Source organism: Argiope bruennichi, chromosome 10 (assembly GCF_947563725.1).
Source record: "Argiope bruennichi chromosome 10, qqArgBrue1.1, whole genome shotgun sequence".
NCBI classification, from domain to species: Eukaryota; Metazoa; Arthropoda; class Arachnida; order Araneae; family Araneidae; genus Argiope; species Argiope bruennichi.
In genome coordinates, this window is record NC_079160.1 from 87,645,926 (window position 1) to 87,673,005 (window position 27,080).

The 27,080-nt window shown below is 30.7% G+C and overlaps 1 protein-coding gene across 2 annotated transcripts in view; it reads right to left on the reverse strand.

The window, feature by feature from the left end:
- Positions 1-27,080, reverse strand: part of LOC129989061 (zinc finger protein basonuclin-2-like) — a 312,172-nt gene that overhangs the window by 103,506 nt on the left and 181,586 nt on the right. The window lies entirely within an intron of this gene.

Consider the following 27,080-nt stretch of genomic DNA (forward strand, 5'->3'; position numbering starts at 1 on the left):
GACGTTATATAAAATGTATTTATTTCAAGCTCAACAATTAAATCAGAGATTTTAGATTTACTGCAGATTAGTAATATTGTAGTTATTACAATTGTTACATTTACTACTTTATCAACACACATTGAATAAGTAAACACATATTGCATCATTATGTATTAATGAATTTAAATACGAATAAGTTTTATAAATGAACGAATTTCCACTTGCTATTTATGAATTTGAATATGATAAATCAATAAACCATTCGTGCAGAGTTCTTACTATTCAAATATACTCAGATATATCCCTTAAATGTTAATGGCGAGGGCTTAACCTGAGTTTACAACCCAAATTCATCTCCCGATTTCACAGGTTTATTTTTCAGACACGATTGCCTTCGGAGATAATGTTGGTCACCTCTACGATCCATTTCTTTATGAGTCGCTGCCTTTATCGAAACCCGGCATCCATATCTCCACCACGAAAACGATTTTCAGCCATCCTGCACCCCAAGTCATCCAATGCAAATACTTGTGCCTACTGGGCCTTTTCGTCGTGACCCAAGACATGAAAGTCTCATCCGCCCAGAGTTCTCACCATTATTCCACCCTCCCTCCTTTCCCTGCCACAGTTGCCATCATTTTCTACAAAGTTCCATCTCGTATGATGATCGAGGGAGATGATGATCATCATACCCACAACCGTCATCAAGAATCGTGTCCTTCTCACCCCCCACCACAACCACCTTGCATTTTTGTCGAAGGCCGACGCTACCAGGTTGTGGTTTCGGAAAAGAGATGGGGTTTTCTCCAGGCAGGGGTGGTAGCAGGAGGGAATGCGGAACTGAATTTAACTGCAGAGGATCCGCTTTTGTGAGGAAGAATCGCTTTCGCCTTATGAAGCGCCAGCAGAAGGACTAATGAGAATTGAAACCGAGATCCATTCAGAGGCGACTGCAAAGCAAAGGGTTATATCTTGTCTCGCTCTTGGCGAAATTATCATTGCTGTTATTAGCTAAGGTTTTATGTCCTTTTCTGAGAGGACCGCTCTGCTTCATCAATTCGAAGACGGTTCTTATCGCCGTTGTTCTTTTTGGCCGGGTTCAATGGAAGTAGATAGTGATGATGTTTGTGGGGATGGTCTTTTGGAAGTTCTTCTAAAGTTTGGACCGATTTCGGTCTTCTGGGTACGCATCAAGATCAATAGCGATGAGCATCTGAACAACTGCTGATTCGCTGCTATTTGCAGACATCTTTCATGAAAAATAATGGGCATAAAATCTTCATCTTCAAGGTGACTCGGAGGTCAGTGCTCAGGCTATTCTCGCATGAGAAGCAAATTGTAATGCTTCATAATAGATTTAACTGCTATTATAGAATGGGGAATATTATTAATACATAATTTAATCATCCTTTCTATGGTTGATTTGAGATTTTTTTTCAGAGATTGAGATCTTCTATGTAAAAGAATTTATGATATTGCTTCTACCTTTTACTAAATTCAGAGAGCATGAGATTTCATCACCACAATAGTAGTTTTTAAGTTAAAGTTTATCCATGTTTTGTTTAATATGAACTCTTAAGTTTTCACTTTAGAGAAAAAGATATAAATAATATTAAAGTAATAATAATTTTAGTAATCGGTTGAAAATGAAATGTTTTATAATTCTCTTTTTTTCATTTTTTTAGCCAAACACAGTAAAAAAAAAAGTAGCCAATGGGGAAATAGAAGTGATTTAAATGATTCAAAGAAACACGTTTAGGACATTGTAAAGAATGATCTAATGTTTAAGTTCTCAACAAAGCTAGGGGCTGAATGGTTTTAAGATCTTTTTTCGATTACATTTTAATGTGTCTAAGGACAATAAAAAAAATTTAAAAAAAGGAGAGAAGATTTAAATTTGTCCTTTGTTAATTTTTAATTTTTTTTTTATTCAAGACAATCTATTTTCTTTAGACTCTTTGAGTAAAGAAGAGGGAGGTGGGAACCCATAGGTTTATTTTTCTTTTAATATTATTCCATTACAAAGAGTTAAAATAATAGGAAATGATCACAAAGATACAAGGACTACAATTTGTTCGCTTACGTAACCAATGTTTAAATTTCGAATTTGAAAGTAAACAAAATGCTAATTACGATCTTAATGGGTAATTTTATAATTTAAATGATAAAAGAAGCTGCAAGATTCATGCATTAATGATATAAAACTTTGTAAAAAGTAATGGGACCTCCATATATAATAATAAAATAATTATTAGGTCATAAGAAAAGAATTGCTTTCCCATCTTTTTTAAGCGCATATAAAATAACTAAATATATTTCTTTCAGATTGCATACAAGTGAATCAAAGAATCTATTGTATTCCAGAAACAGAATTTAAAGAAGTGGCACATTCATATTTAAAATAAAATGCAAGGAATAAAAATGATGAAATCGGTATCTTACACCCTCACAAATTTCATACGACTTAATTAAAATTTCTTAATGCATACCAATGAAATTAATTTATATGCATCATCGCATCATTCACCCAAAACGAAAAAACCATATTTCTTACGGAAATGAAAATAATTGAAACCCAACCTGAAAAACAGGAACTTTTATTACAGTTGGTAATTGCCTGCATTGTGCGGTAGTTTCAACTTTCGGCACGAAAAAGAAAGTTATTAGCAGCGAAAAAGGCAGTTATAATCCTTTCGATTTCAAACAAGCATCGGCAAAGTATGAATAAGCAAATAAATTAACTAGCTTGCACACACAACAGCAGTCTCGTTGCCTGTTGTATTATACTCGAACCCCGTTCTTGAACTTTCGACGTCTCGTGCGGCAACACCACAGCCCCCCGTACCATTAAGTGATTGACATCTCGGTTTCACAATGCGGGGGCGAGTCTCAACAACCTTGCGCAACGGAGGAAAAAGAAACTACCAAGGTCTTTATTATGCAGGAATGCAAATTCGAAATGTTACATTCTAAAGATGAGAATGATAAAAACGTTCCTTTTCGCATTTTCCCACGCTCCCATCTCCACCCCTAGCGAGCTGGCGACAACCGGTTTGCGCCGGGTCGCCAAAGGTCGCCAATAATTGTCCTTCTGAGTCGTGACCAGTTCCAGCGTGGCCCGGGACCGAGGACCACGTGACCCCGAATTTGCGCCTCGTGAGGGTGTAAGTTTTTTCTTCTTTTGTTTTCCTCCACTCCTTACCCTTTAATTTCGTTCTGAAGCAACCCGGTGAGTGTTTATATTAAAATAACCTTGTTTCCATTTCGAATGCATTCAGAATCTGTTTCACTATTCAATGGCATTTGGAAGTGAATGCATTCTTTATTTGAATTGTGATACATTTTTGCATCTAGTGGTTCTTTACATTCTGGCGCCATGAATGCAAAGGAATCATTACCAGATCGGGCGTTTATCAATTTTCAGATACGTTGATTTACTTTCAAATTGTTACGTTGGCGCCATGAATACAAAGGAAATGTATTATATTTTAATATATAAGCATGCAATATGGGCTCCTAATAAGAAAAAAATATCATGTTCAAAATGAGAAAAGTGATTTTTTTAAACTTTATATTCAAGAATTTAAAATTAATAGCATTTTTTCCCCCTTCGGTTAACGTAAGATTAAATAAGAGTTTCGGAGCTATTTCATGATTTAAAAAAACAAAAAAACATTTGAATTTAAAGATAATTTTCTTCACTGAATTTGCATATAAATGCATTTTCTATTGCCTCAAATGCATATGAAGATTATTTTATCCTCATCAACAAATACAAAAATACCTCAAACCAAAATACTTCATTTATTTCATTAAAAGGACAAAGTGAAAAAGTTAACGTCCTCTGTCTTTTGAAAAAATAGCTTGAATTAAAGAATATCACTTTTTAAATAATGTCCATACTTACATGATTTAAAAGTTATAAATAACTAAACTATTAATTTTTTTTCTTTGTTTGGTTTATTAATATTTATTTCCAGCAATGAACGCTGGCATAACTTACATAAAAAAAAAATCAATAAATACCAAATTTAAAAGTCTTCTCAAATAAAAATTAAAAAAAAAAACTTTTTGTTTCTTAAATATAATTTTACTTAAGCTATATTGTTTATCATAACGTTATTCAACTGATGGAATGTTTAAACATTTGCATTAACACTTAGTATGAATCAAAACAAATCTAAATTTGAAATACCTGCAGTCTATCTTTTCCTTCTTGCTTTATCATTATAATAGGCTTCAATTGATGCCATGGATAATTAGTAGAAACCATTAATAATCAATTAAAGTCAAAACGACAGCAATTTCTTAATATTTTTAGATCGGTTATCTCTTTATATATTATGTATCTGTCTTTGGTTACTATAACATTCTTCAGCTGATGTAATGGATAACATATATATACATTAATAACCAATATAACCATAATTTACCCTCTCGACGGCATTCTAAAAAATATTATATGAAGGGAAAATCGCGACTGCACTGGAAGAAACTATGGCCATCACTGGCTACAATACAGCCCTTCCCGTAAGAAGCACCTGGCATCATCGGTAGGAGGTAGCTATCCCCTACACCATTTCTATATCCACCATCCCTATTTTTGTGGTGCTCCCGGTGTGAGGATTAATAACTAATATAAGCAAAAGCGATTCTAATTTCAAAATACTCTTTGTCAACTCTCTCATTTCCCCCCCCCCTACTTCTATACTCAAATGTAGAATCTATCAATCTTAAATGTAGAGAAGATGAAATTAGCATGCAAGCGAAAAATAAAGCATATGAAACATCGAAAGAATGAATTGGGTTATATATGAGAACAATTAAATCTAAAAGAAGTTAGATAGTTTCATATTTTCAGAAGTTAGATAGTTTCATATTTTCAGAAGTTAGATGGTTTCATTTCATTTCTTAATGCATTCATATGACTTCTTGATATTTTGTTCATCGGTTTATCAGCGGTTAGCAGTTATCCCATTCTGAGATTTGCTTTACAAAATTAAAATAAAGAGCAGTAACAGAAAGTATAGTTCCTGTTTGCGAGTTAGTTGTTAAATCACCTCGTTGATCTAACATTGGAATCCATTATATATTTCAAGGTGCAAAAGAGACTGGTGTTTTAGAACGGCTTAAGTCAAAAGTGACTGATGTTTCAGAAATGCATAAGTAAGGTGTCAACTGACGAATTTCTTGTTTCATTTGTCTTTCAAACATAACTGCAGTAATCTCCAGGGCGGTATTATTAAAAGAGAAAAGTAGGCGATTGTTTAGGAACTTTATAATTTAAAGAGTTCGCAGCCCATGAGGTTCTTTTGCGGTATTTTGAAAATTATTTAATTTTGTCCTTTGATTTGATTATAAAAAGCATAAAATCGAATTTATTCAAATTAAAATGAAGTATTGTTTAAATGAATTTGACAAACAATTACTATTTGCAAGTTTTATTTTATGTTATTCTATAATTTAAAAATAATTTGACGAATTATAATTTAGAAAATGTCAAAATCTGTTATTAAATATTATTTAGATAGTCTTAAAAAGTGTTGTGAATTCTTTAAAAACTATTTTGTTTATATACTCTTCTTTTTTTTTAAACATTTTTGTTTAAAATTAGTTTTAAATATCCGTTGTGTATTTTTTTATGCACTGTAAACTGAAACCAGCTTTTTAGAAGAGATTTACAATTAAGCCTTTTCTTATGATGAATGAAATTAAAATCGATTAAAAAACAGTTCTGAAAATTTGGAGGAGATAAATGTCCCTGAGATTTGTATTGTCTAAGGGCACCTAGAGGGCTAAATCCGGTCCTGCATTTCGAGGAAAAAAAAAAAAAAACTCCGATATTGCATATTTCTTCTCATTCGGCAATCTTTCCGAAAACCAAGCATAGTCCGAAATTTATAAAATCTTCAATATGTGCATCACCCCTTAACCTAAGTCCTCTCCAAAAAAACGCAACCCCTTCACTTGTTGGAAAGTTCTTCCGTATCTGGCACACAATGACTTGTCCAGCGCGATACTTTGCAAAAAACTATCAACGGAGATCACGATCTTTTCTTGACGAATAATGCTCAAGAAATCCCCCCACCGGGAATAGAGGGCGACCAGCTAACTGTAACCTTGTCCCATTAAATTTTCCCACCGGTCCTGAAGGTTTGCTGCCATGGATGTCTTCGCCAGTCACGATGAGGTCAATACGCATTCTCTTGCAACTGTGGGTGGATCATTATTTACAATTGCTTCATTATGGCAAGTGGGGTGTTTCATCATGACTTGGACATGGGGCTCGGGCAGCAAATAACACAAGTTAAACTTGAAATCTGTAGCGAGCAAATTGCGGAGTGACGGATGAAGTGATTGCCGGAGATAAGAAGTGATTTAAGAAAAGTTCATCCATAACCATTAATGGTAACATATGTTACACACCAAAATAAGCCCGGCTCTAAATGACTTTTTTTGAATAATTTTTAAATGTTAATCAAGTTTCTACATTAAAAAAGAAGTCTTAAAAAAGATGTAAAAAGTATTTTAAGAGTTAATTTTAAATCGCGGATAAAACAGTGATTTTTAATAAATAGTAGCAATGAAGCATTTGTTCCACATCTAATTCCGAAAATATAAGGATCAGATACGTAAAGCGTTGCTAGAACAGAAACAAAAGTCGAAAATCGGTGATGAAGTGAATGCTGTAGATTAGAAGTCATTTAAATAAAATTCATCCATAATAATTCATGGTAACATTCGTGACAAACCAAAATAAGCCAGAGTCTAAACAATTTTTTGAATAACTTTTAAATGTTATTGATGTTTCTACATTAAAAAAGAAATTTTGTAAACGAGATAAAACGTATTTTAAAGGTTAATATTAAATCGCGGAAAAAACAGTTTTTAATAAATATAAGCAGTAAAGCATTTATATAACAACTAACCGCGAAATTATAAAGTTCAGATATGTAAAGCGTTATTGTAACGAAAACAAAAGTCGAAAACCGGTGATGAAGTGATTGCCAGAGATTAAAAGTGATTTAAGAAAGGTTCATCGATAACAATTAATAGTAATACACGTCACAAACCAAAATAAGCACGAGTCTGTACAATTTTTTGCATAATTTTTAAATGTTATGTTTTTATATTAAAAAGAAGTTTTATAGACAAGATAAAAAGTACTTTAAAAATTAACATTAAATAGTGAGTAAAACAGTGATTTTTAATAAATAATAGCAGCAACACGTTTTTGTAACTACTGACCATTTAATATAAAGATAGGATTTGTAAAGCGTCTATTAGAACAAAAATAAACTTTAAAAACCAAATTTCTTTTGAATTTTTTTAATTAATTTGCTAAAAATGAAAACAAATAAAACCATCTCTTAAATCATTAGGAAACATAATATAGAGCGTCAATGCAAGTAAAGTGAAATAAATATTGATTTTTTTTTATAAGTTTTGCCTATAAAATTTTGAAAAGCAGTTGAAATAAAAATAATTCTAAATGACTTTCAGACAATGAAAAAAAAAAAAAAAAAAACTACGATTAATTCTGTAATGCCCTAATAACAGTGCTTTTTTATTATGAATAAGATACTATTTCGACAAAGCACAAAGTAAAAATTGTTCTTTCAAATTGGCAAATTAACTATTACAAAAGCATTAAATAATTTATTAACGTCTCGTTTGCAAGCAACACTAGGAATAGGAATTTTAGGAAGGACTTCCTAGTTTCGAAACACGATCAAATGGCGAAAACGATAGCTGATCCATAAAGTTAGATTTTTATGAAGACCATATACAAGACTGATTATAAACAGAACCGGATTTCGAACTTAAAATCTTCTAGATTCGAAGGCAGAATCCTGACCACTAGGCTACCAGAACAAAGTAACAAAAGAAAATATACATTACATTATAAAAGTGCTAAAAATTGTATAAGACAAAATACACATAATCTTTTATAAAAAATATACAGCTTTATAAAAAAGAAGAAAATTAAAAGCGATATTTAAACTAATGTTATCTGATACTATACAGCAATAATTATTGTTATATTCAATTATATTAACGAGTTCGGGAAAAGAATGGAGAAACAGATACAATGATTAATTTAATTTAATCTTTTTTTCAAAAATAATAACTATAATAACTGTATAATTTCTCGATTATCAATTATTCTTCATATAATTTAATTTTACACAATAGAAATCAATTATTCACGATTTAACTCAGACCTAATTATTCCAGTAACCAACATGAGCTCGTAACCAAATTATGTTACAAAAAAAAAAAAAGACCACCTCGAAGTTAACAATCAGACTCAAAAAAGAGCTCATATTCATTCATAACTGAAAAATAACAATAAAAAAATTCCTCACGACCATCGAATTACATATCCATTTCACATAAAATAAAAACTGGCCAAAAAGTTACGCCAAGAAGCAAACAAATTCAGCGGATTCCAAGCCAGGGATGAGGTTTGGCGTAGTAAATATTATAAAAAAAATAACGCCAAGGCGAAAATTTGGGCATCGTGACCAAAAACAGCTGCCGGGATTGAGGGAGGTTGTGGGGGTGGAATTACAGGGCGAGGTCGCGTCACGTCTGGACTTCCTGCTCGACGAGTCCGAGTGCCAAACGATAATATAAAAACACACACAACAAAAACATTAAAAAAATTCTCAGGGTGGTGATTTTATGAGACAGCTTTAAATTTTCACCGCCAAAAAGCCCGTTCCGATGGGCTGAAAAGCTGCTTAAGCAATGAATTGTGACGCCACTCATTTAACCTCGATTTTATTATCCACAGAAAAAGATGAAAAGGTTGTTGGTGGCGGTGGTGGTAGTATTCTTTTTTATTCTTTTTTTTTTTTTTCTTTCTTCTTCACCCCCCTCCCCCCGCTTGTCTTTCTTTTTCTTAAGTTTTCGCTTCTAAAAAGGTGTTAGCACTTTCAAACCTACATCTTTACTCATCTAACTCCTGTTCCTTTTCTTTGTGGATGCTCTTGGCGAAGTTTCTGTTTCGCATTTGCATTACTAAAGCTGCCTCTTCGTTATGTATGCAGAAAGTGGTGATTGTCTTTCTTTTTTATTTCGGTGTGGCGTTGATTTTCGACGGTTTTCTCACGCCAAAACATTTTTGACAAATTGAGAAAAAATTCATAGATTTAACAAGGAAGATTTATCTTGGATGTATACACCTTGAATTCATATTGTTCACGAAAAGATTAAGAAGTATTGTGATTTTATAAATGTTTTAACAAAGAAAAAAAAAATAAATGAATGAATGCAATAAATAAATAAATGCAATAATAAATAAATGCAAATGAATAAATAAATAAATGCAATAATAAATAAATGCAAATGAATAAATAAATAAATGCAATAATAAATAAATGCAAATGAATAAATAAATAAATGCAATAATAAATAAATGCAAATGAATAAATAAATAAATGCAAATGAATAAATAAATAAATGCAAATGAAATATTAATTATTAATAAATGAAAGAATCCTCTATATGAATATTTCTCTTATGCGGATCTTAATAATGTATTATTTGGCCACAATATAGCTAAGATAATTTATAGTAATTGACGGATCAAATGATTCCACTTTCCAATGAAAATAACACATAAATAAAAAAAAAAGTATGGTTTGATTCTAGTTTTCACTGCCATCAGTAAAATATAAACTTCAGATTTACTGACAAATGTTATCGAAAAAATGAAAGAAAACGAATTGAGCTTGCAAATAAAGAGGTTTCCCAAAGCATTTAGATATGTAAAGAAATAATTTGTTCAAGTTGTTCTGTTCACTTGTGTAATTACTTTCCCGCAAACATAAAATAGAGAACGTATTGTTATTGTCAAAAAATTCGAACTCCAGATTTTGACAAATCTCCACGTTTTTTACCTGAGTTCGAAAAGCACATTTTTGGAAAATATGCGTTTGTCTGTTTGTGATAAAGATATATAACATAGATAACTTAAAAACGCTTAGAGCTAGATGGATGATATTTGGTACATGGTCTTTGCACCAAATTTTTGGATTTCTATCAAATTTTGAGCAAAATTTCTTCAGGGGAAATCGGTTGGGTGGTTCGATTATAAGTTAACACGATAATAACAAAACGGAGAGAGCTAGATTGAAAAAAATCGGTACACAAATTTAACATGTATAGTGCGGATACGTTTCAATGTTTGAGCCAAAATCGGTACGGGGTGGATCGTTTGTTTGTCTATTCTTTCAGAAACATGAAAATTCGAAAACTCAAAAAGGCAGCGAGCTAAATAAATCAAATTTTGAATGGGGTTTTATGACTAAAACTGAAGTTTTGGGCCACTTTTCTTTTTGTTTCAATCGGTTAGATAAAAAACGTTCAAAATACAAATTCAACTTTCTGATAGTATTGACCTCATGCTAGGGATTAATCGCCAAAAAATTCGTCAAGGATGAGACAATGGATTCAGTAAAAACGCTAAATTCGCGCCAACGGTTAATATTTCGTAACATATGGCACTCCAATCTTTAGAGAATAAGTGAGTAAATTTTAGGGAGACTTCTCCGGCTGGTTTTATTTAAGAAGTTATCTAGTTTTATTAAGAATATAAACTTCATGAAATCGCTTAGTATGTAAATTACATTATGACCTACGACTCAATTAATTTATATGTATATTAATTGCTTTAGAAAATTCTGATATTCAACAACATATTGATTTTTTAGATAATCTCAAGGATACAGTTAACTAAAAAAATATTAGTTGCATTATTGTTATTCTTAAATATTTATTATTTTCTCATCATTATTTGGCTACTGAATAGGTTTTAATAATGTCTTCATTATATGTATAAAGAATACTCTGTTTAAAGTGACCAGATTTTATTTTGCGCTGATTAACATGAATGTATCAAAAGGAAACCAATCTAGAATTTTGCTTATTCCGTAAAGTTATCTTTATTTACGCTAAGACGGTATACCTTAATGAATTTGAATAATTTGTTTTTAATGTTTTTTTTTTCTCTATATCCTGAAACTTTTATTCATTTTTCGGTGTTTTTTCTGTTTATTTAATTATTGTATTCGTCTTCTATGTGTACAAAATCAAAGGGGGAGGGGACATTTCAACTACAATCTTGTTCTTTGTTGATTTAAATTGAGGCATTAAAACGTTTAGAATATGGCAGAAAACATGACCAAGTTGTATTCCAAAATGACAATGCTCGTCCACATTCTTCCAGACCTGTGAAAGAAAATTTAGAATCGCTTCCCTGGGATGCTTTGCCCCACACACCGTATTGACCAGTTGTTTTTCCTTCAGATAATTCTTCGTCTTACTCCATGCAGAGCGCTATTTCTGAAGAGTTTCTGAGAAGAGCAAACATCAAAAATTGGTTTGATAACTGGATTGCATGAAAACAAACCAGATTTCTTTCTTCGCAGAATTCGTTTTTTGGGGCAAGAATGGGCATTGTCTGTAGTCTCTGAGATTAAATATTTTGAATAAATCGATCTTCAGTATTTAAAACAAATAAGTGTATTTTTTTAATTATAAAAGAACAGTGTAATATTTATTTTCTCAAAATTTGTTATATCAACAGGGGTACTTGTAAAAAAAATTTAAATAACACAATTAACGAACTTGCTGGAAATCTTCAAAATTGTTTCTCGAATTATTGCCATAAAAGATATTCAACTGACTGAGCCCCTGATATGGCTGATATTTATTTAATCAGTTATTATTTATTTTGTAGACAGCTTTTTGAAAAAAGAATTTTTATTATTATTTTATGACAAACCGAATTATTAGCTATGGAATTAGAACCTGACCAAAATCGTAGGTCCATTATACAAAACATTATATCCCTTCCATAAGCATTATCATTCCAAGAGTTCAGTACACATTATCTATTCATTGATAGTAAAATTCTTAATACCTTATATGCATGGGCATGCATTTCAATTAAGGCATATTTCTCTATGCCTAAAACTCAAGATAATATTTGAACGAAATTTACACCAATGTGAAGTATTTCATTAAAAAAGAACCGAACTACATTTAAAATACTGATAACTGTCTTCAAGATATCTACAAGTAATTATTTCAAAAGTTTTAATTTTAGAATATTGTACACAAAGGTTGACTCCGAAATAATAAAGGTCTTCAGATTAGTAATTGCATTACAAGAACATATTCAATTACTTACAGATAAATACAATGCATTAGCTTTGCGAAATTTCCTAACATATTATTTTATCAAGCGTTTCATTTTTAGTTTTTAAATAATTTAAATGTTCCTGCTTTAAAATTAAAGATGTGACTATTCAATACCGAACTTCATTAATGAAATCGTTCAAAAAATAAAACAACCATAGCTTCTAATACCCTTTTAAATCGAATTTATTTGAATATGATTGTTGAAAATGTTCCTTTTTTTTATTTCTAATAAATTATCAATTCTAAAATAAAATCATAAAGGAAAGTTCAAAGTCATTATATAGTTGATCAAAAATAAAGTTAGAATATGTACAAAAAGATTAAAATTAATAAAGTATCTGAATTTTTTAATAAATTTTCCATTACCTCTTAGCCAAAGGAACCATTCAGCTTTAAATTGTTTGATTCAGAAACTATCAAAAATTGCAAATATAAGCATAAAATTAAAGCACTCCTAATAGCATTTTGAAATGAATCTAAAACTAAATCAAATTTATTAAGAATATTAAAAACCAAGATCTAATCATTGCATTTGTTAGAAAATATCGAGATATCGAAACCCCAAGACATCACATCCAACAACCAGATCACACAAAATATCATAACTTATGAATTAACCGAAAATTAAAACACATCTAATAGTCTAACTCAAAAGGTATCCGTACACAAACCAAATTTACCAAGAAAATTAAAAACTGAGATATAACTCCTACATTCGTTAAGAAAATACGCAATAACCTCCACCAAGACCCGCAACCCGGATCGTCCATACAGGCGAACCATTCTTCCTTCTTTATGTTTAAATGCGTTTCTCCGTTAAGTGTAACAAAATAAATGATTGAAAAGAAGAAGAAAAAAAGAGCGAAAACCTCGCATTTAAACACGCGAGAAAACGACCGAAACCCCAAAAATCAACAACCGAAAAATGCCCTGGCAAAACTTAAAAGCCACATTGCGTGCGGTCCAATACGCTGCAGACGAACACAACTTCCGAAATGAAATCGTTTGGTTTGGAGAGGGATCGGGGGAGGTGAGCATGGAACGCGCACTAAACACTTTAACTCTCCCTCCTTAACCTTTCCCATCAAGGAATTTGCACCCTGGTTTCTCGGGTTTTAAAGTAATCGAACCCGCCCTAAAACTCAATTTAAATTCCAGGTTGTTTTACAAACAATTTTCCCTCCTTTTTCTCTTTCCTTCAGGATCGATTTTTAAAAGGTAAAACCGTATTATCTTTTTGAGAGGGGAGAGGGGGTCGAGAGGGTGTTAGCACGGGGGTGGAACGAGTTTTAACTTCATCCCATTGATTTCCGTGCTGTTAATGCTTTCTTATAGTGTTCGTTCGTTTTCGTGAGCTTAAAGAGACGTGTGCACATATGTGTAAGAGGGGATGTAAAGATCTCGATCCCTCCCCCCCCCTCCTTTTTGGGGATTATTGATTTCACATTTGGGATATGTGTGCAGAGTTTGTCGATTTAGGTGATCGTATTTGTCGAAAGGTAAACTGAATGCCCCCGGGTTTGTTGGTTTTGTTAAATGCTTCCAAATGTGTTTTCTTTAAAATGGGTCTGAGCATCAGTAGTTATTTCTGGACAAGTTGGTTTCAAATTCTTTATAAGGAATGATACTTGTTACACATTTACTTTTTAAAAAAATCAAAAACGTAACATTAATGAGTTTAGCAAATTAAATTTCTGAATAAACGAGCTAAAAAAAGAGAAGCTTCGTTCCAAAAAACTTTCGTGAACTTTAAGAGGCATTGGCAGATTCATGAAATAACTTCATGGTATGCATTGAGATTTAAAAGATTGTTTTGCTATTCATTGATTAATTTATCATATTCGGGGAATTCATTTCAAAATTAATAAATTTTTTAATAAACTTTAAAGTTAAAAAAGAATAAAACGAAGAATTTTAATCTTGAGTTCAGATACGCATTTAATTCAATGCATTTAATTTTCCCGATTCAAATATGTATTTAATTCAATAACAATCTCTTAATCCTCCTCTAAATCCAAGTTATTGAATAATGCATCGACTTTTTTATAACATATCAATTTAAATTTGATGATAAACTTTTGAAACTTCTACTGGAGGAACAAATTTATTGATAAAAAAATGTATCATGATTTTCTGAAGATATAATTTTTTAAAATTAAAATGTAGATTGTGAATTATGCACTTTGCAATGAATTCCTCCTTTGGGATTAATCGTCAAAAAACTCGCCAAGGCTGACACGACATATTCAGCAAAAATGCTAAATTCATGACAAAAGTTAATATTTCGTAATTATTACATGCCAGTGCTATGTAAGGCATTCTCTGACGTGACAAATTTATTAGAGTGTATGCGAGAAAATTTTGGGGAGACCAAAAGACCCGCTGGTTTATTTATTCATTGTTTCGTACCGATACTTACGATATATTACACATCTAAAAATGAAGACAAGATTAAGCATATATGATATAAAAATTAACTCAGCCAAACTTATATTTTCATAATTTAACTCAAAATTAATGAATTGCAAATAAACGTGTGTCACAAAATCTGTTAAATAATGTCTGAAAGCCTGTTTTATTTTCACGAATATGAAGTACGGAAAATATAGTCATTATCGAGAAAAATTGACGCCAAGGACTTGGCGACTGTTATCGCACTTTTTTTAATCAATATTACATTTAAATCGAACTAAAATTTTTAGATTTTCTATAAAAGATTTCTTAAGAACAATTTCAACATTTATTGTTCCAGTATTTATTGCAAAACTTAAAACCAACAAAAAAGCACCACTAAAATATTTAAAGGGAGGGAAAAAGCTAATCAATATCTAATACATCTTCTCTCCTTTCTCTTGATCTTTTGCTCATTACTCGCAACACCCCGGCATAATCAATTAACGCGTTTTAAGTTTCACTCACGGAATTCATGCGTGAAAATCCTCAAACAGAAGAGGTCAGCTCCGCCCCTGTACGGATTCCTATATTCATTGTTCCAAACGTGCGTATAGCACCCTAGATAAATCACAGCCAGGTCAGAACCTCAGCCCCAGACATCCGCGCGCATGCGCTAGGTCTCTGGTACAACTCGGCCGACCACCAACAAATGATTCATCTGTATCCACCGCAGAGGGTTCGTCCAGTTCAAGACAGTTCCCCTGACCATCATGTTCCATATAAATTACCGAATAGTTTCCATAGACGTTTAATATAGGTATGAGCTATGGAGGTTAGAACAGCACGGTACCTATTCATCAAGAAATGTCTACAGCAGATTGGAGGTTATGGATCTTTGATTTGCGAATCAATCAAACTTGTTAGTTAATTTCTTCTTTATTCGGTCCATTAAAGTGGAACTTGTTGGCGATACAAATAAAGTAGATGCGGACTATAATGATAAATCAAGAAACAAAACGTGTTTTGAAATGATTCATGTTCTTCATGAACATGTCGGGCAATTCCAATGATGTGAGATTTATATGTTAAGCATAGCCAGTCAAGATATTATGCAGAAGATGTAGTTAAACTGTCACTTATTATTCAAACAGCCATGAGATATTGGTGGTTAGGCGTATTACCATTAATTCTAATCGGATTACTATTACTTAATTTCACGTCATAATAAACGATTTAGCAAAGAGAGATGTGTTTCACTCTTTTGTAATTGAGGGAAATAGATTAATGATTAATAAATCAATTGATTAATTAGTCTAGCCATTTTGGAGTACATTCAATAAATAAACATGGATCATTTGAGGTTGCTTTGTTTTTCTTGTTCTATAAATTAAAAAGGAAAATAAAAAAGATATAATTTATTATTCATTTAATGTAAATAAACTATTTAAAGATTGCTGATAAAATGTTTACGAAATAAAAAAAAAATAATAACTGAGGAACATATCCGACATTGTAAATGGGTAACAGTTTAGGGTTGAATGGTGCAAAAGCCATTAAATTAAAATCACTTAGCAAGAAAAAAAATATCGTATCGAGTTAAAGGAATAATAGTTCAATGGATAGACAATTTAATTCGAAATAATATATATATATTTGCCTTTTTCTAATCAGTAAAATGAAGGATGGGTAGATAGGTTAAAAATAAAAAAAAATAAAAATTATGCAGGGAAAAATTTTATGCTGAAGTCTTTTAAAATATGAAAGACAGATATTTCATATAAATTTTCTACATTAATTCAGTGAAAAAGCATAATATAAAGGATTCTAAATAAAAGAAATAGATAAAAATTTCTCATTAAAATAACCACTATAATTAACAAGTTCAAAAATTAGAACTGCAATTTACAAATTTGAAAGCAGATTTTTAACAATAAATTTAAAAAATAGAATTCATACAACTTCTCAAGTATTTATAAACCGCAGTGAACTACTTATGAAATAAAATTTTGAAACAGTTCAAAACATAATTACACGCTTTTAAATTTTTTAAAAATATTTCTAATTGCTCCAAAATAAATATTTGTCATCTTTATTGCAAAGAGAATAAAATTAAAACACAAACAATTGAAATGATCTAAGAATAGTAGATGGCAATATGGTTGTTGACGAGAAAATTGAAAGTCTTTTATTAGTGAATAACAGATAATAAAACAAACAAACAAACAAAACATATATTAGGCCTGTTTTTCATACGTGATGGTTTTAAACAAGCATGGAAAATTTGTGGAAACTTAATAAAATATCTTCTATTCTGTTGCTATTCTGTCTTTATTGGCGTTGTCTTCTTTTTATTAGTCTCTGTCTAGAGTGCGCCATATTTTTCATACAGAGGGTACATTTCCATACCATCTATGTGGTTTTATTGCGAATATTACATTTAAGTAAAGAGCGGGATTAGTTTATTCAAAACTTTCTCGTATAGGCCCTAATAAAGATATTAACCTACATATCATGCATAAAACTGTAGGACTTTGCAAGACCGTGAAAGCTACGAGAACTTACATTTTTTTTTCAGCCTCACACATTCGAATTGTATGTGCGTTTTTTTTAAAATACCTACAAAATCCTGTTTCCTTAAACTGTATGATCTCCAAGGGATGACTCACACATTGATGTTTTATATAATCACTTTGCAATTCAGTGACAACATCATTACATCAATCACCTTCGTATTTACCATTCCAAGTTCTACTGTAAAAATAATTTGTTTCTGTACACCAAACCGACCTTTAAATTTTGAAAGATGCTTTTAAAATCATCCTGCATATCCAAGAATATGTGAAAAATGACACAAACCGTTAGAATGTGCATATATTCAAAACAGAAATCTGAAATTTGTAAAAAGAAAAGGTGACATTTAAAATCATAGAATCATTGATGGACTCTTTCGTCATATCCCAAAGAATTTGCCCTAACCTTTATTTTTATCTCGCATAACATAATAATGTGTTCCTCATGGACCTTGTAGAATAAAATTCACATAAAGGTAGCAATAAACGTTTTTATTACGAATTCGAATCATTAACGATTGGTTGAACGGCGAGTAAAAAATTGGATTTTTATGACCCTCGTTTCTCACTTAATCACCTTGCTTTTTAAAATAAGAAAAGAAAGAAAAAACTGACAGCCCAGAACCCTAAATAGAATCTAATCACCAATTTATGTCTTAAACCCACAACAATATAGATCAAACAAACCACAAGCGGATTTGATCAAATACCTATTAATAACCTCAGCTCATCCTCGTTCCCCCTGTGCATCGATAGGGCCCTAATAATTATCGATCGCACACCGATAATTATTGTTCCTTGGACACACTGATCACTTTATTTAAACACATCTTCCCGTAGCCCGTGGCCTATGTGTATAAATATGGCATTCATAATTACAGCCTTGCGCCACGGTGATGAAGAAGTCGCCGATATCTTCCCACTAGGCGGGATGTTGGCGACTTAATCTGTGTAATCATCGCCGAAGACCATCTTTTTGTGCCTGCTTAAATAAAAAGCAAAAGAAACTAACTTTAACCTGCTGAAAGATGATTTGTGCAGAATACATTAATGTGGAGAAATTACGTTTAAGTGCGCGGACAAGGAATCCGATAATATTTTAATTTTTATGTAATGGAAAGGACAGAGAATGCTAAACAGTTATTTGATTGAAACGATGGGTATAATTTTATATCATTCTTATAAGTACTTGTCTTTATTTATGATCTCAAAATGGAATTGAAGAAGATGCCAATTCATTTGCTCGTAATTTATTGTAGAATATTTTAATGACAAAGATCTTCCTAATAAATGTTTGATGAACGCCTTTGGTATTGTTAATAGTGTCATTTTGTGAAAACGTTTATTCAATATTTATATAAAAACTATTCCGCTCTTTTTTATACTGCTGTTTATCAAGAAAAAATTATTGATTTCAGCATAATAAAAATGAATAATTAATAGGCATTAGAAAGTTAAGAATAGAAACATTTAAAAGTATAAAAAAAAGTTGAAAGATTAAGATTTGATATCATGTTTTAAGTTGCTTTATTATATTTTATGATGTCAGAATATAATAATATAAAATTATAAAGTAGCCTAAATATTAATTAATGTTTCAGTATACACATTCTATTTTAAAAGTAATTATAAAAAAATAAAGATTTACTTATTTTTTACGAAACCTCCTATTCAACTTTACCGCCAAATAAATAACATAATACGTTTATCATTTAGGTTAATATGCTATCATATTATGATGCAAAATAAGTGGTAATATGGTTAAAGTAAAGCTTTTTTTTATATATATTATAGATTACTTTAAAGAATTATCTGCAAAATATTCGAATTGATTAAAAATAACAATGGAATCGATTATTACATGTAACAGCGAAAGTTCCATGTTAAACTTTGAGTATAATTAAAAAGATGTAACAAATTATTATTTACATCCAAACATTACAGTTTATATAGTATTAAAATAAAAATATAAAAAGTGATGAATAATGTAAAATATTTTAACCATATTTTCCATACGGTGAAAAAAAAAAATACCACTGAAATTTTTTTATCTAAAATGGCACGTTTTAGTACTCTGGGATTTATTAGATTTTGAACATAAAAATAGTTTAAAAATCTAAGAAAATATAACTGGAAATGTTATAATATATAAGTAATCATAAAAATAATTTTTTGGACATGAAAATTATATAAAATATATAATTCAATTACCAAGAGGATAGTTAAAAATTTTAATAAACTTAACATTCTAAAAACCATGAAATCAAAGATTCTCAAACGTGCTTTGCGCGTTTCTTTAAAGGATGGCGCAGTACTTACTCTAAAAGAGCTAGCAATAATATAAAAATGCGCACACACACAACTCTCCTGCCCCCCCCTCCCCATTTCCAAAAACATTAATTATTTGAATCAAATATGAAAAAGATACATTCTATTGTTACAAGGATAAAATATCATTTTCAGGGAATACAGAATATGACGAAAGACATTTTGCTATCGTTCAGAATTCCAAAGTTACATTGCAGCTGGATCAAATGTAATGCAGAAAGTTGATCCCAGTTAATTGAGAACCGTTGGTCGACAAAGGAATTAGAATACGGTTACACTCATTTGTTCTAGGAATCGCTTGACTCAGGGTGAAAGATTTAATATGTTTGTGGTTGCATCCGTTACAATGCGTTCAGAGAATTAGCGAGGCAAACCGCTACGTCTCCCTTTCCCAGCAAATTCTTACTTTCAGGAAATGCTTCCTTGAAATTACCTGTCAAATGGCAGATGATTTATTGATCACTTGCTTTTCAAGGATCAATACGCTTATGAAGATAGGACAAAAAAGAATAGTCAGTAAAACCACAAATTGTAGAATTGAAAGATACACTTCCAACAGAATTAAATGAATCATAACAGCGAAGAGGAATCATATATTTATATTTTCTATTTTTTTTAAGCGCATAACTGCTTATTAAAAATTCCAAAATGAACGCAAGATTTGAATTTGCCACCATTCGTGCAATAAAGTGTTGGCAACGGTTAAAAAAATCATTTGACAGCTGATAAGTTAGGGTTACTGAAAATGGAATATTACATGAGAGAATAACGTGTAATCGCCAGATCTGAACTAAATAAAAAAACACCTTTGTTTTTAAATTGTTATGTTTTTATTGAATCGTACAGTACACAGGAATAATGTATGGAATAGCACATATGACAAATGGCCCCCCCACGGCTTTGTTGACACAAATGCATTTTTTTGTCGAAATTTTCTATGACCATTTTGCATAAATGTGGCTGAATTTCGTTGATACAGCATTGCATTTCCCCCTTCAATGAACGCATACTTGTGGGCTTGTTGGCATAGAATTTTGACATCAAATAACCCCATAAAAAAGAAATTCAAGAGAGCGAATTTTCGAGTCTTCGAACTGTGGCCGTCAGATTTTCATTATTTTTTAAAGTATTGTACAACAATGGCAACACTATCGCTTTACGCTCTATTTTTACTATCCCTAAACTATCAGATGTCAAATGTATTTTAATAGGGTTGCCAACACTTTAGTGCACGAATGGTGGCAAATTCAAATCTTGCATCAATTTTGGGATATTTTTTAATAGGAAGCTTGATTTTTTAATTAATGATTTACATAAAAATTTATCAACTAAATGATTATTTTGATTATTTGAATACCAAGATAAAATCTAAAACCATTTATGACATTCTGGTGGTATTATGATAATTTCGAAGGGCAATTAAACGGGGGAAAATGAAAATTGTTTGAAGCAATCAAAGTTACATAATCGAATCAATTCCAACATATACAGTTTACGATATAGTTGTTTTCTCAAACTATTGCATAAAATATTTTCTATAGCATTCATCTATAACAAATCATTCGAATGTTTTATGTGCATTTACATTTGCGTATATCAAATTATACTTGTATATATTTAAATTGGAACATCTATTTAGTCGTATGGTATGTGCAAAAAAAAAAAAAAAAAAAAAAAAAAAAACTTTTAAATGTAGAAGAATTTCAGAAAATGATATTAATTTTGAAGACATTTCAATACACTCTTTGAGTCGAATTGGGTCATTGTTTCAACTCCTTTATAGTTTTTTTTCCTTTTTAAAAAATATAGGAATGATTGTATTTAAAAAAAAATTAGATCACAGAATTTTAATAAGTCTTCATGTTTCCTACTTCTCTGAGTCCGAAGTAATTAATTTCAGAGTTATGTCTACCTATCTGTAAACACGAAAGTTCAAACTGAGAAAAAAGCCACAATAATTAAATTTCATATGTGGTTGATCTTTACAGAAAAATTCCATTTGTACAACAAATTTTGGAACAAATGTGTTCAAAATTCACTATTCTATCGGTTAGTTTTTCATATGTCTAGAAAGCGATGACTCAGAAATTCAGCTAACTAAAAAAGTTGATTTTAACATGTGTTCTTTGTACCAAGATTGTAAACTGAATCAAATATTGAACCATACACCTCAGTTTAGGTTGTCTGTAAAGTGAGCAAAATAATTAAAAAAATAACAATAAAGTAGATATATGAACATTGCATGCATTCTTGGTACATGAATGGCGTATTAAAAAATGAATACAATAAACCAACGAGAAAAGTCCAAAATGCATAATCGATACATCTGTCATATGATAAAAGAAAAAAAAGCGTCATATTGTGTTACCACATAAGAAAAGCAATAGAAAAAACACTTCTGCTGCTTATATAAATTTATTAAAATATTCAATATACAATGTTTCGAGTATATCTACATAAAGACATGTTTACATCGCTTATGTAAGGTCACGACACAAAACTGCACAAATTGCCTAATGAACACATGTTAATCTGGATAACAATCACGTATCAGCTTTCAAAAATCCAATCTACAAATCGGTCTTCCTAATGAAAAATTAACAAGATTACTCTCAAAATTACCCTTCTTCAGATCCAATCTGACGAAACAGTTGCTCATGTCCACGAACGTGATACACCTTTCAAGAAACTAACGACAAAGGAACAGGTGAAATCCAAATCCACCCCTCACCCCCAAAAGAAATAAGATAGCTTCCTGGCTTGAATCCACAACATTTCATTGTTAGCCATTCTCTTAACCTCCCCCCTCCTCTTCTTTCTTATGATGTCACACGCCTTCTATCAAGCTAAAATCAACATTTCCAAAAGAAATTAAAAAAGAAAATGCAGGTCTTCTTTTATAAATACATCCTCTTCTTCAAGTCTTTGGTATCAATGTTCCGCAGAACAGGTGCAGGTAACATAATAACAATCATTAAACTGGTAAATTAAAAAAAAAACTATATTTATTATCCAGCTACTGGGCCAGGACCTCACGACTGCAATTTACATACAATAGTCCTTGGACACCTTAGTAATAGTTTGATGGATAATACTAAGCTTTGCTGCGGTAATAATCACTTTCTTCAAAGATGATCTAGCCCGGGGTAGGGGAGGGGTGCTTCTGGGCACCTTTTTACCCCCACCTCTCCAGTATTCCATCCTCGTGTCATTTCCACGCCATGGATCATTCGGCCAGTTTCGATAAGTGATATTAAACATTCGATTGGTTCTGATCATTGTTATTGGCTGATCGGGTGATCGCCACGGCGTGATCTGTGTAGTGATTGGGGATGACGAGTTTGGACGGGATCATTAATTATCGAGAGGTAACAATGCGTTTGAAAATCGTTAGGGTCTTTTTTTTTTATTGGTTTGTCATAAAGACAGATGGATGACGTGTGAAAAGAATGGTTGGTTTTTCGTTGTTGGAAATTTCCAGTGGAAACTTTAGGTATAATAAATCCATATCATACTTTTGAACAAAGACTGTGCTTCATAGAAGGGTCAACAGATTTAAGTCACACAAAAGCATGACGCAATCAATTTTGTTGTCACGGTTACACCTTGGATGTCCATGTAGAAAGATATCGCTATTCCGAAAAAAGAAAAAAAAAAAAATGAACAGATAAAAATGCTTTTTTATTGATAGTAATGACATTAAACTTGTTACGGACAATCGAGATCAATAGAATATAGTCGAAATAAAAATATGAAATTGAATAAAACGAATAATGGAATTGAAAAAAAATTACTAATGATGTATTCGATAAAATTATACAAATATATGCAACATTTAGATAAGAAAGAGAAAGACCAAGATGTGATCAATACAAATTTACAATGACAAGGTATAAAAACTTAAAAAATTGCCCGTTTTGGAAAGATGATTTTAAAATGAAAGAAGTTTGAGATATTTTTAACTATAAAACATCTTCTTAAAAAATTAGATTCTGCGCTGAAAAGACTTTAATCATTTTTATAAAAAAATTAATGACACTTGTTGCAAAAAGAAATTAGAGTAAAATTTTAATACAAAAACATTATCTTATTTTTTTTTTATTAAAAACAAAAATCTCTTACGTTTTTTAATAAACGAAATAAAAGCAAATTAATAAATAAAAAAAAAATAAAAATCATGAAACGATGCAAAATTATATTTTGAGAGTAATTTTATAATGGAATATTTGAACAAGAAAAGTAACATAATTAATTCCATTTCTTAAATCTTAACTTTTTAAAAAATTATATTAAAAAAAATAAAGAGTAGTTGCATAAATCATAATACTGAAAAACACAAAAAAATTATAAAAGCATCTTTTAAAAAAAAAAATTTATTTTGAATATAGAGCAGGAATTCTGCATTGTTAGCAATTGTTCATTTACTATATTCATATTATCTTCCAGTGAAAAGAAATAGACAATTCAAAAGGAATTATGATATATTCGTGTAAAATAATATTTTTTTTTGTTAAATCATGTAAACTGTGAAGAATAATAGTTAAAATATAAGGAACATTTTCCAATCTTTGCAAACATGATTCATAGCGAAAATATATTAGTTTTTTCCCCCCTTTTCTGAGCAATATAAACATGAAAATGTGACAATTTACAATTCACTTTTAAAAGAAGAAAAGAAAAAAAAATAACATCTATAAGTAGATGGATTCGGAAATGATGCCACGAAATAAAATCGATTTGAAATATTAGCCCAAAACAAACAGCTGGAAAGAATCCAAAATTTAATTTTTATAACGGCTTGATACTAAAATATGTCTTTTATTAAAAGAAACGAACAAAGAAAAATTGGAAATTTTATACTTATTAGTTTAAAGATTAGAGAAAATTTCATTTACTTATACGGAATAATACAAAAGGAAAGCCTCATTTGCTATTTAAATAAATTTGAAACGTGTAGCAGATTTATCGTAATAATTAAAATCCATCAATTAATGAATGCAGAGAACTATGAGGAAAGCAAAACGATGATCAATTTCACAAGAAAAAAAATATCTCGGATTCAGTAATTTACATTACAAATTTATATTTGGATTTAAATAAAATAGTAAGTAAAGAATTAAGTTTTAAAAAAATATTCAAGTGACAGGAGTTTTATGGTGATAAAGATAACAAAATGCATATCAAGCCAAAGTTTTATTTTTAAGCGTAACATTCTTTTACATTTGTCGAGATAATAGTGATAAAAATTTTCACATGTTAGTAATGCACTTTCAAATGCATACATCATAATTTTGGATTGGCAAGCAGTGAAATAAGATTACGATTTTGTAAAAAAGTTGTAAATCCATTTCAAATCCGTAGAACCCACTAGTCATTCTGCAAAATAAATATAGATAAACATAATATTAACCTTATTAATACACTATATTTGTTAACTGAATCAGACTTCATTTAAATAAGAACTGAAAATTCACTTTGATGTTAGAACGGAATAACTAGATTTGTTATTTGTTTGCGATTAGTTGAAAGGCTTTAATGAACTCGTGTTTGTTTTAGAAAATCTAATAGAACAATTAATTATGCCTACAAAATTTGCATATTGTCTATGATCTGTATTTCCCCCCTTCTAATTACTCCGATAAAAATATATTGCATTCAATACAAAAAAAAATAACATAATGTTCCCATTTACATATTACGTTTAACAAAAATAAAACATTTGCAAATCTGATAGAACAGTTATACATCTAAGTTTACATATCGTTTGTTAATTTATCTGTATTAATTCATATTAATACCAATAATATAATTTTATTTAATATAAAAAGTGAGATGGAACAATAATTCTACATCTAAATTTACATATCGCCTGTTAGCTTATCTGTTTTATTTCATATAAATATCGATTAAAAAAAATTACATTTAATATAAAAAAGTGAACTAGAACTATAATTCTACATCTAAACTTATATTTCGCCTGTCAGTTTATCTGTATTATTTCATAGTAATACCAGTAATAAAATTTTATTAAATTTAATATTAAAAAAATGTGATAATCTTCTCTTTTAAACGACAATAAAACATTTTTAAATGTTTTATTGTCATTACAAATCTAAATGGAGAATCATTCTGAATCGAAAAAGTTTATATATCGAATGTTCTTTAATCCGTGTTATTTTCTTCTAAAATCCCAATGATAAAACCTTGTTGCACTTTATTTAAAAAAAAAAAAAGTGAGATGATTTTTAAATCGGCAAAACTGTTAAAAACGCCTGCAAATTTGATAAGACATTTATACTAACTACATCGTCGAACTTTACATATCGATTGTTCTTTAATCTAGATTATATCCTCCTAATCCCATTGATAAAAATTTATTACGCTTAATGCAAGAAATGTGAGATAATCTTTTCCTTTACAGTTGAACAAAACGTTTAACAAGAATAAAACCTTAACAAGAGCGAAACGCCATCTTATCAACGTCACCCTCCCTGCACTATCAGATAAGGAAGACGAGCGGGCGGCTGAATCCGGGGCATCTTTTCCGGCTTCCCTGTCCGTCGCGCAGCGGGGTTCTGCCCCTTCGGCGGCCGACGGTGGCTACGCGACTGTCGCGCCCGCGACACCTGCCGATGGGGAGCGGCAACGTGACAGCCGAGCGTCTTCCGTCGCTCCTCCCGCCGGAGATGACGATTGGCGGGGCGACGGGAGCAGGCGCAATGACAGTCGCGTTGTCAACCCTGTTGTGTCGCGCATCGCTTGAGGGGGTGGGGACAATACCTGCGCGCGACACATGTGGAGCAGTCGCGGTGTCACAGTGGAGGCGGGGACCGGTGTGGAACTATGCGTAGAGGAATGAAAATTCTCTGATAGGTGTTCTGTTTGAGAGTGACATTTTTCACACACGTAGAGAGTTACAGGAATATTTATTTGGCTAGATTCAAATTAGTAGCATTTAAAAGAAAAAAAAAGTAACAGATTTTGAATTGAGTTAAATGACATGGCTTAGAAATATGTTATTGTTGACAAAAATATATTTATATATTTAGAAAATTACTGAAATTGGTGTATTCTTCTTAAAGTTTTAACTTTTAAATTAATTATTATTTTTAATTTTAATTTGGCAATGGCTAGTAAATATGAAAAACCAAATGGTCAAAACAATCTATACTATACTTTTCAATAAAAACAATTCTTTCTTAAGTATAAAAGTTTTTACTTTTTAAATTTAAGAAACTTCATTATTATTTTTTATATCACACATTTCTTTGAAACTGGAAACCTATTATATTCATCAATTCTTTCAATAAATGTTATGACCTCATATATATAAATTCATTCGTAGCAAACCTCATGGCGAACACGTAATTTTTAAATTTTATCTTTAAAATTATTTTTAACATTAATATAAACTTTTTGCCTGAACACATTTTTAAAATTCAACGTCTTAAAAAGGAAAATATTTTATTCATTTCATTTATATTATTATTATTTAAAATATTTTATTAATTTCATTTATATTAAAGAATCTCTGATACATCATATTTAGATCATTTTTCAGAGGATATATCTATCTTTCATTTTAAATTCATA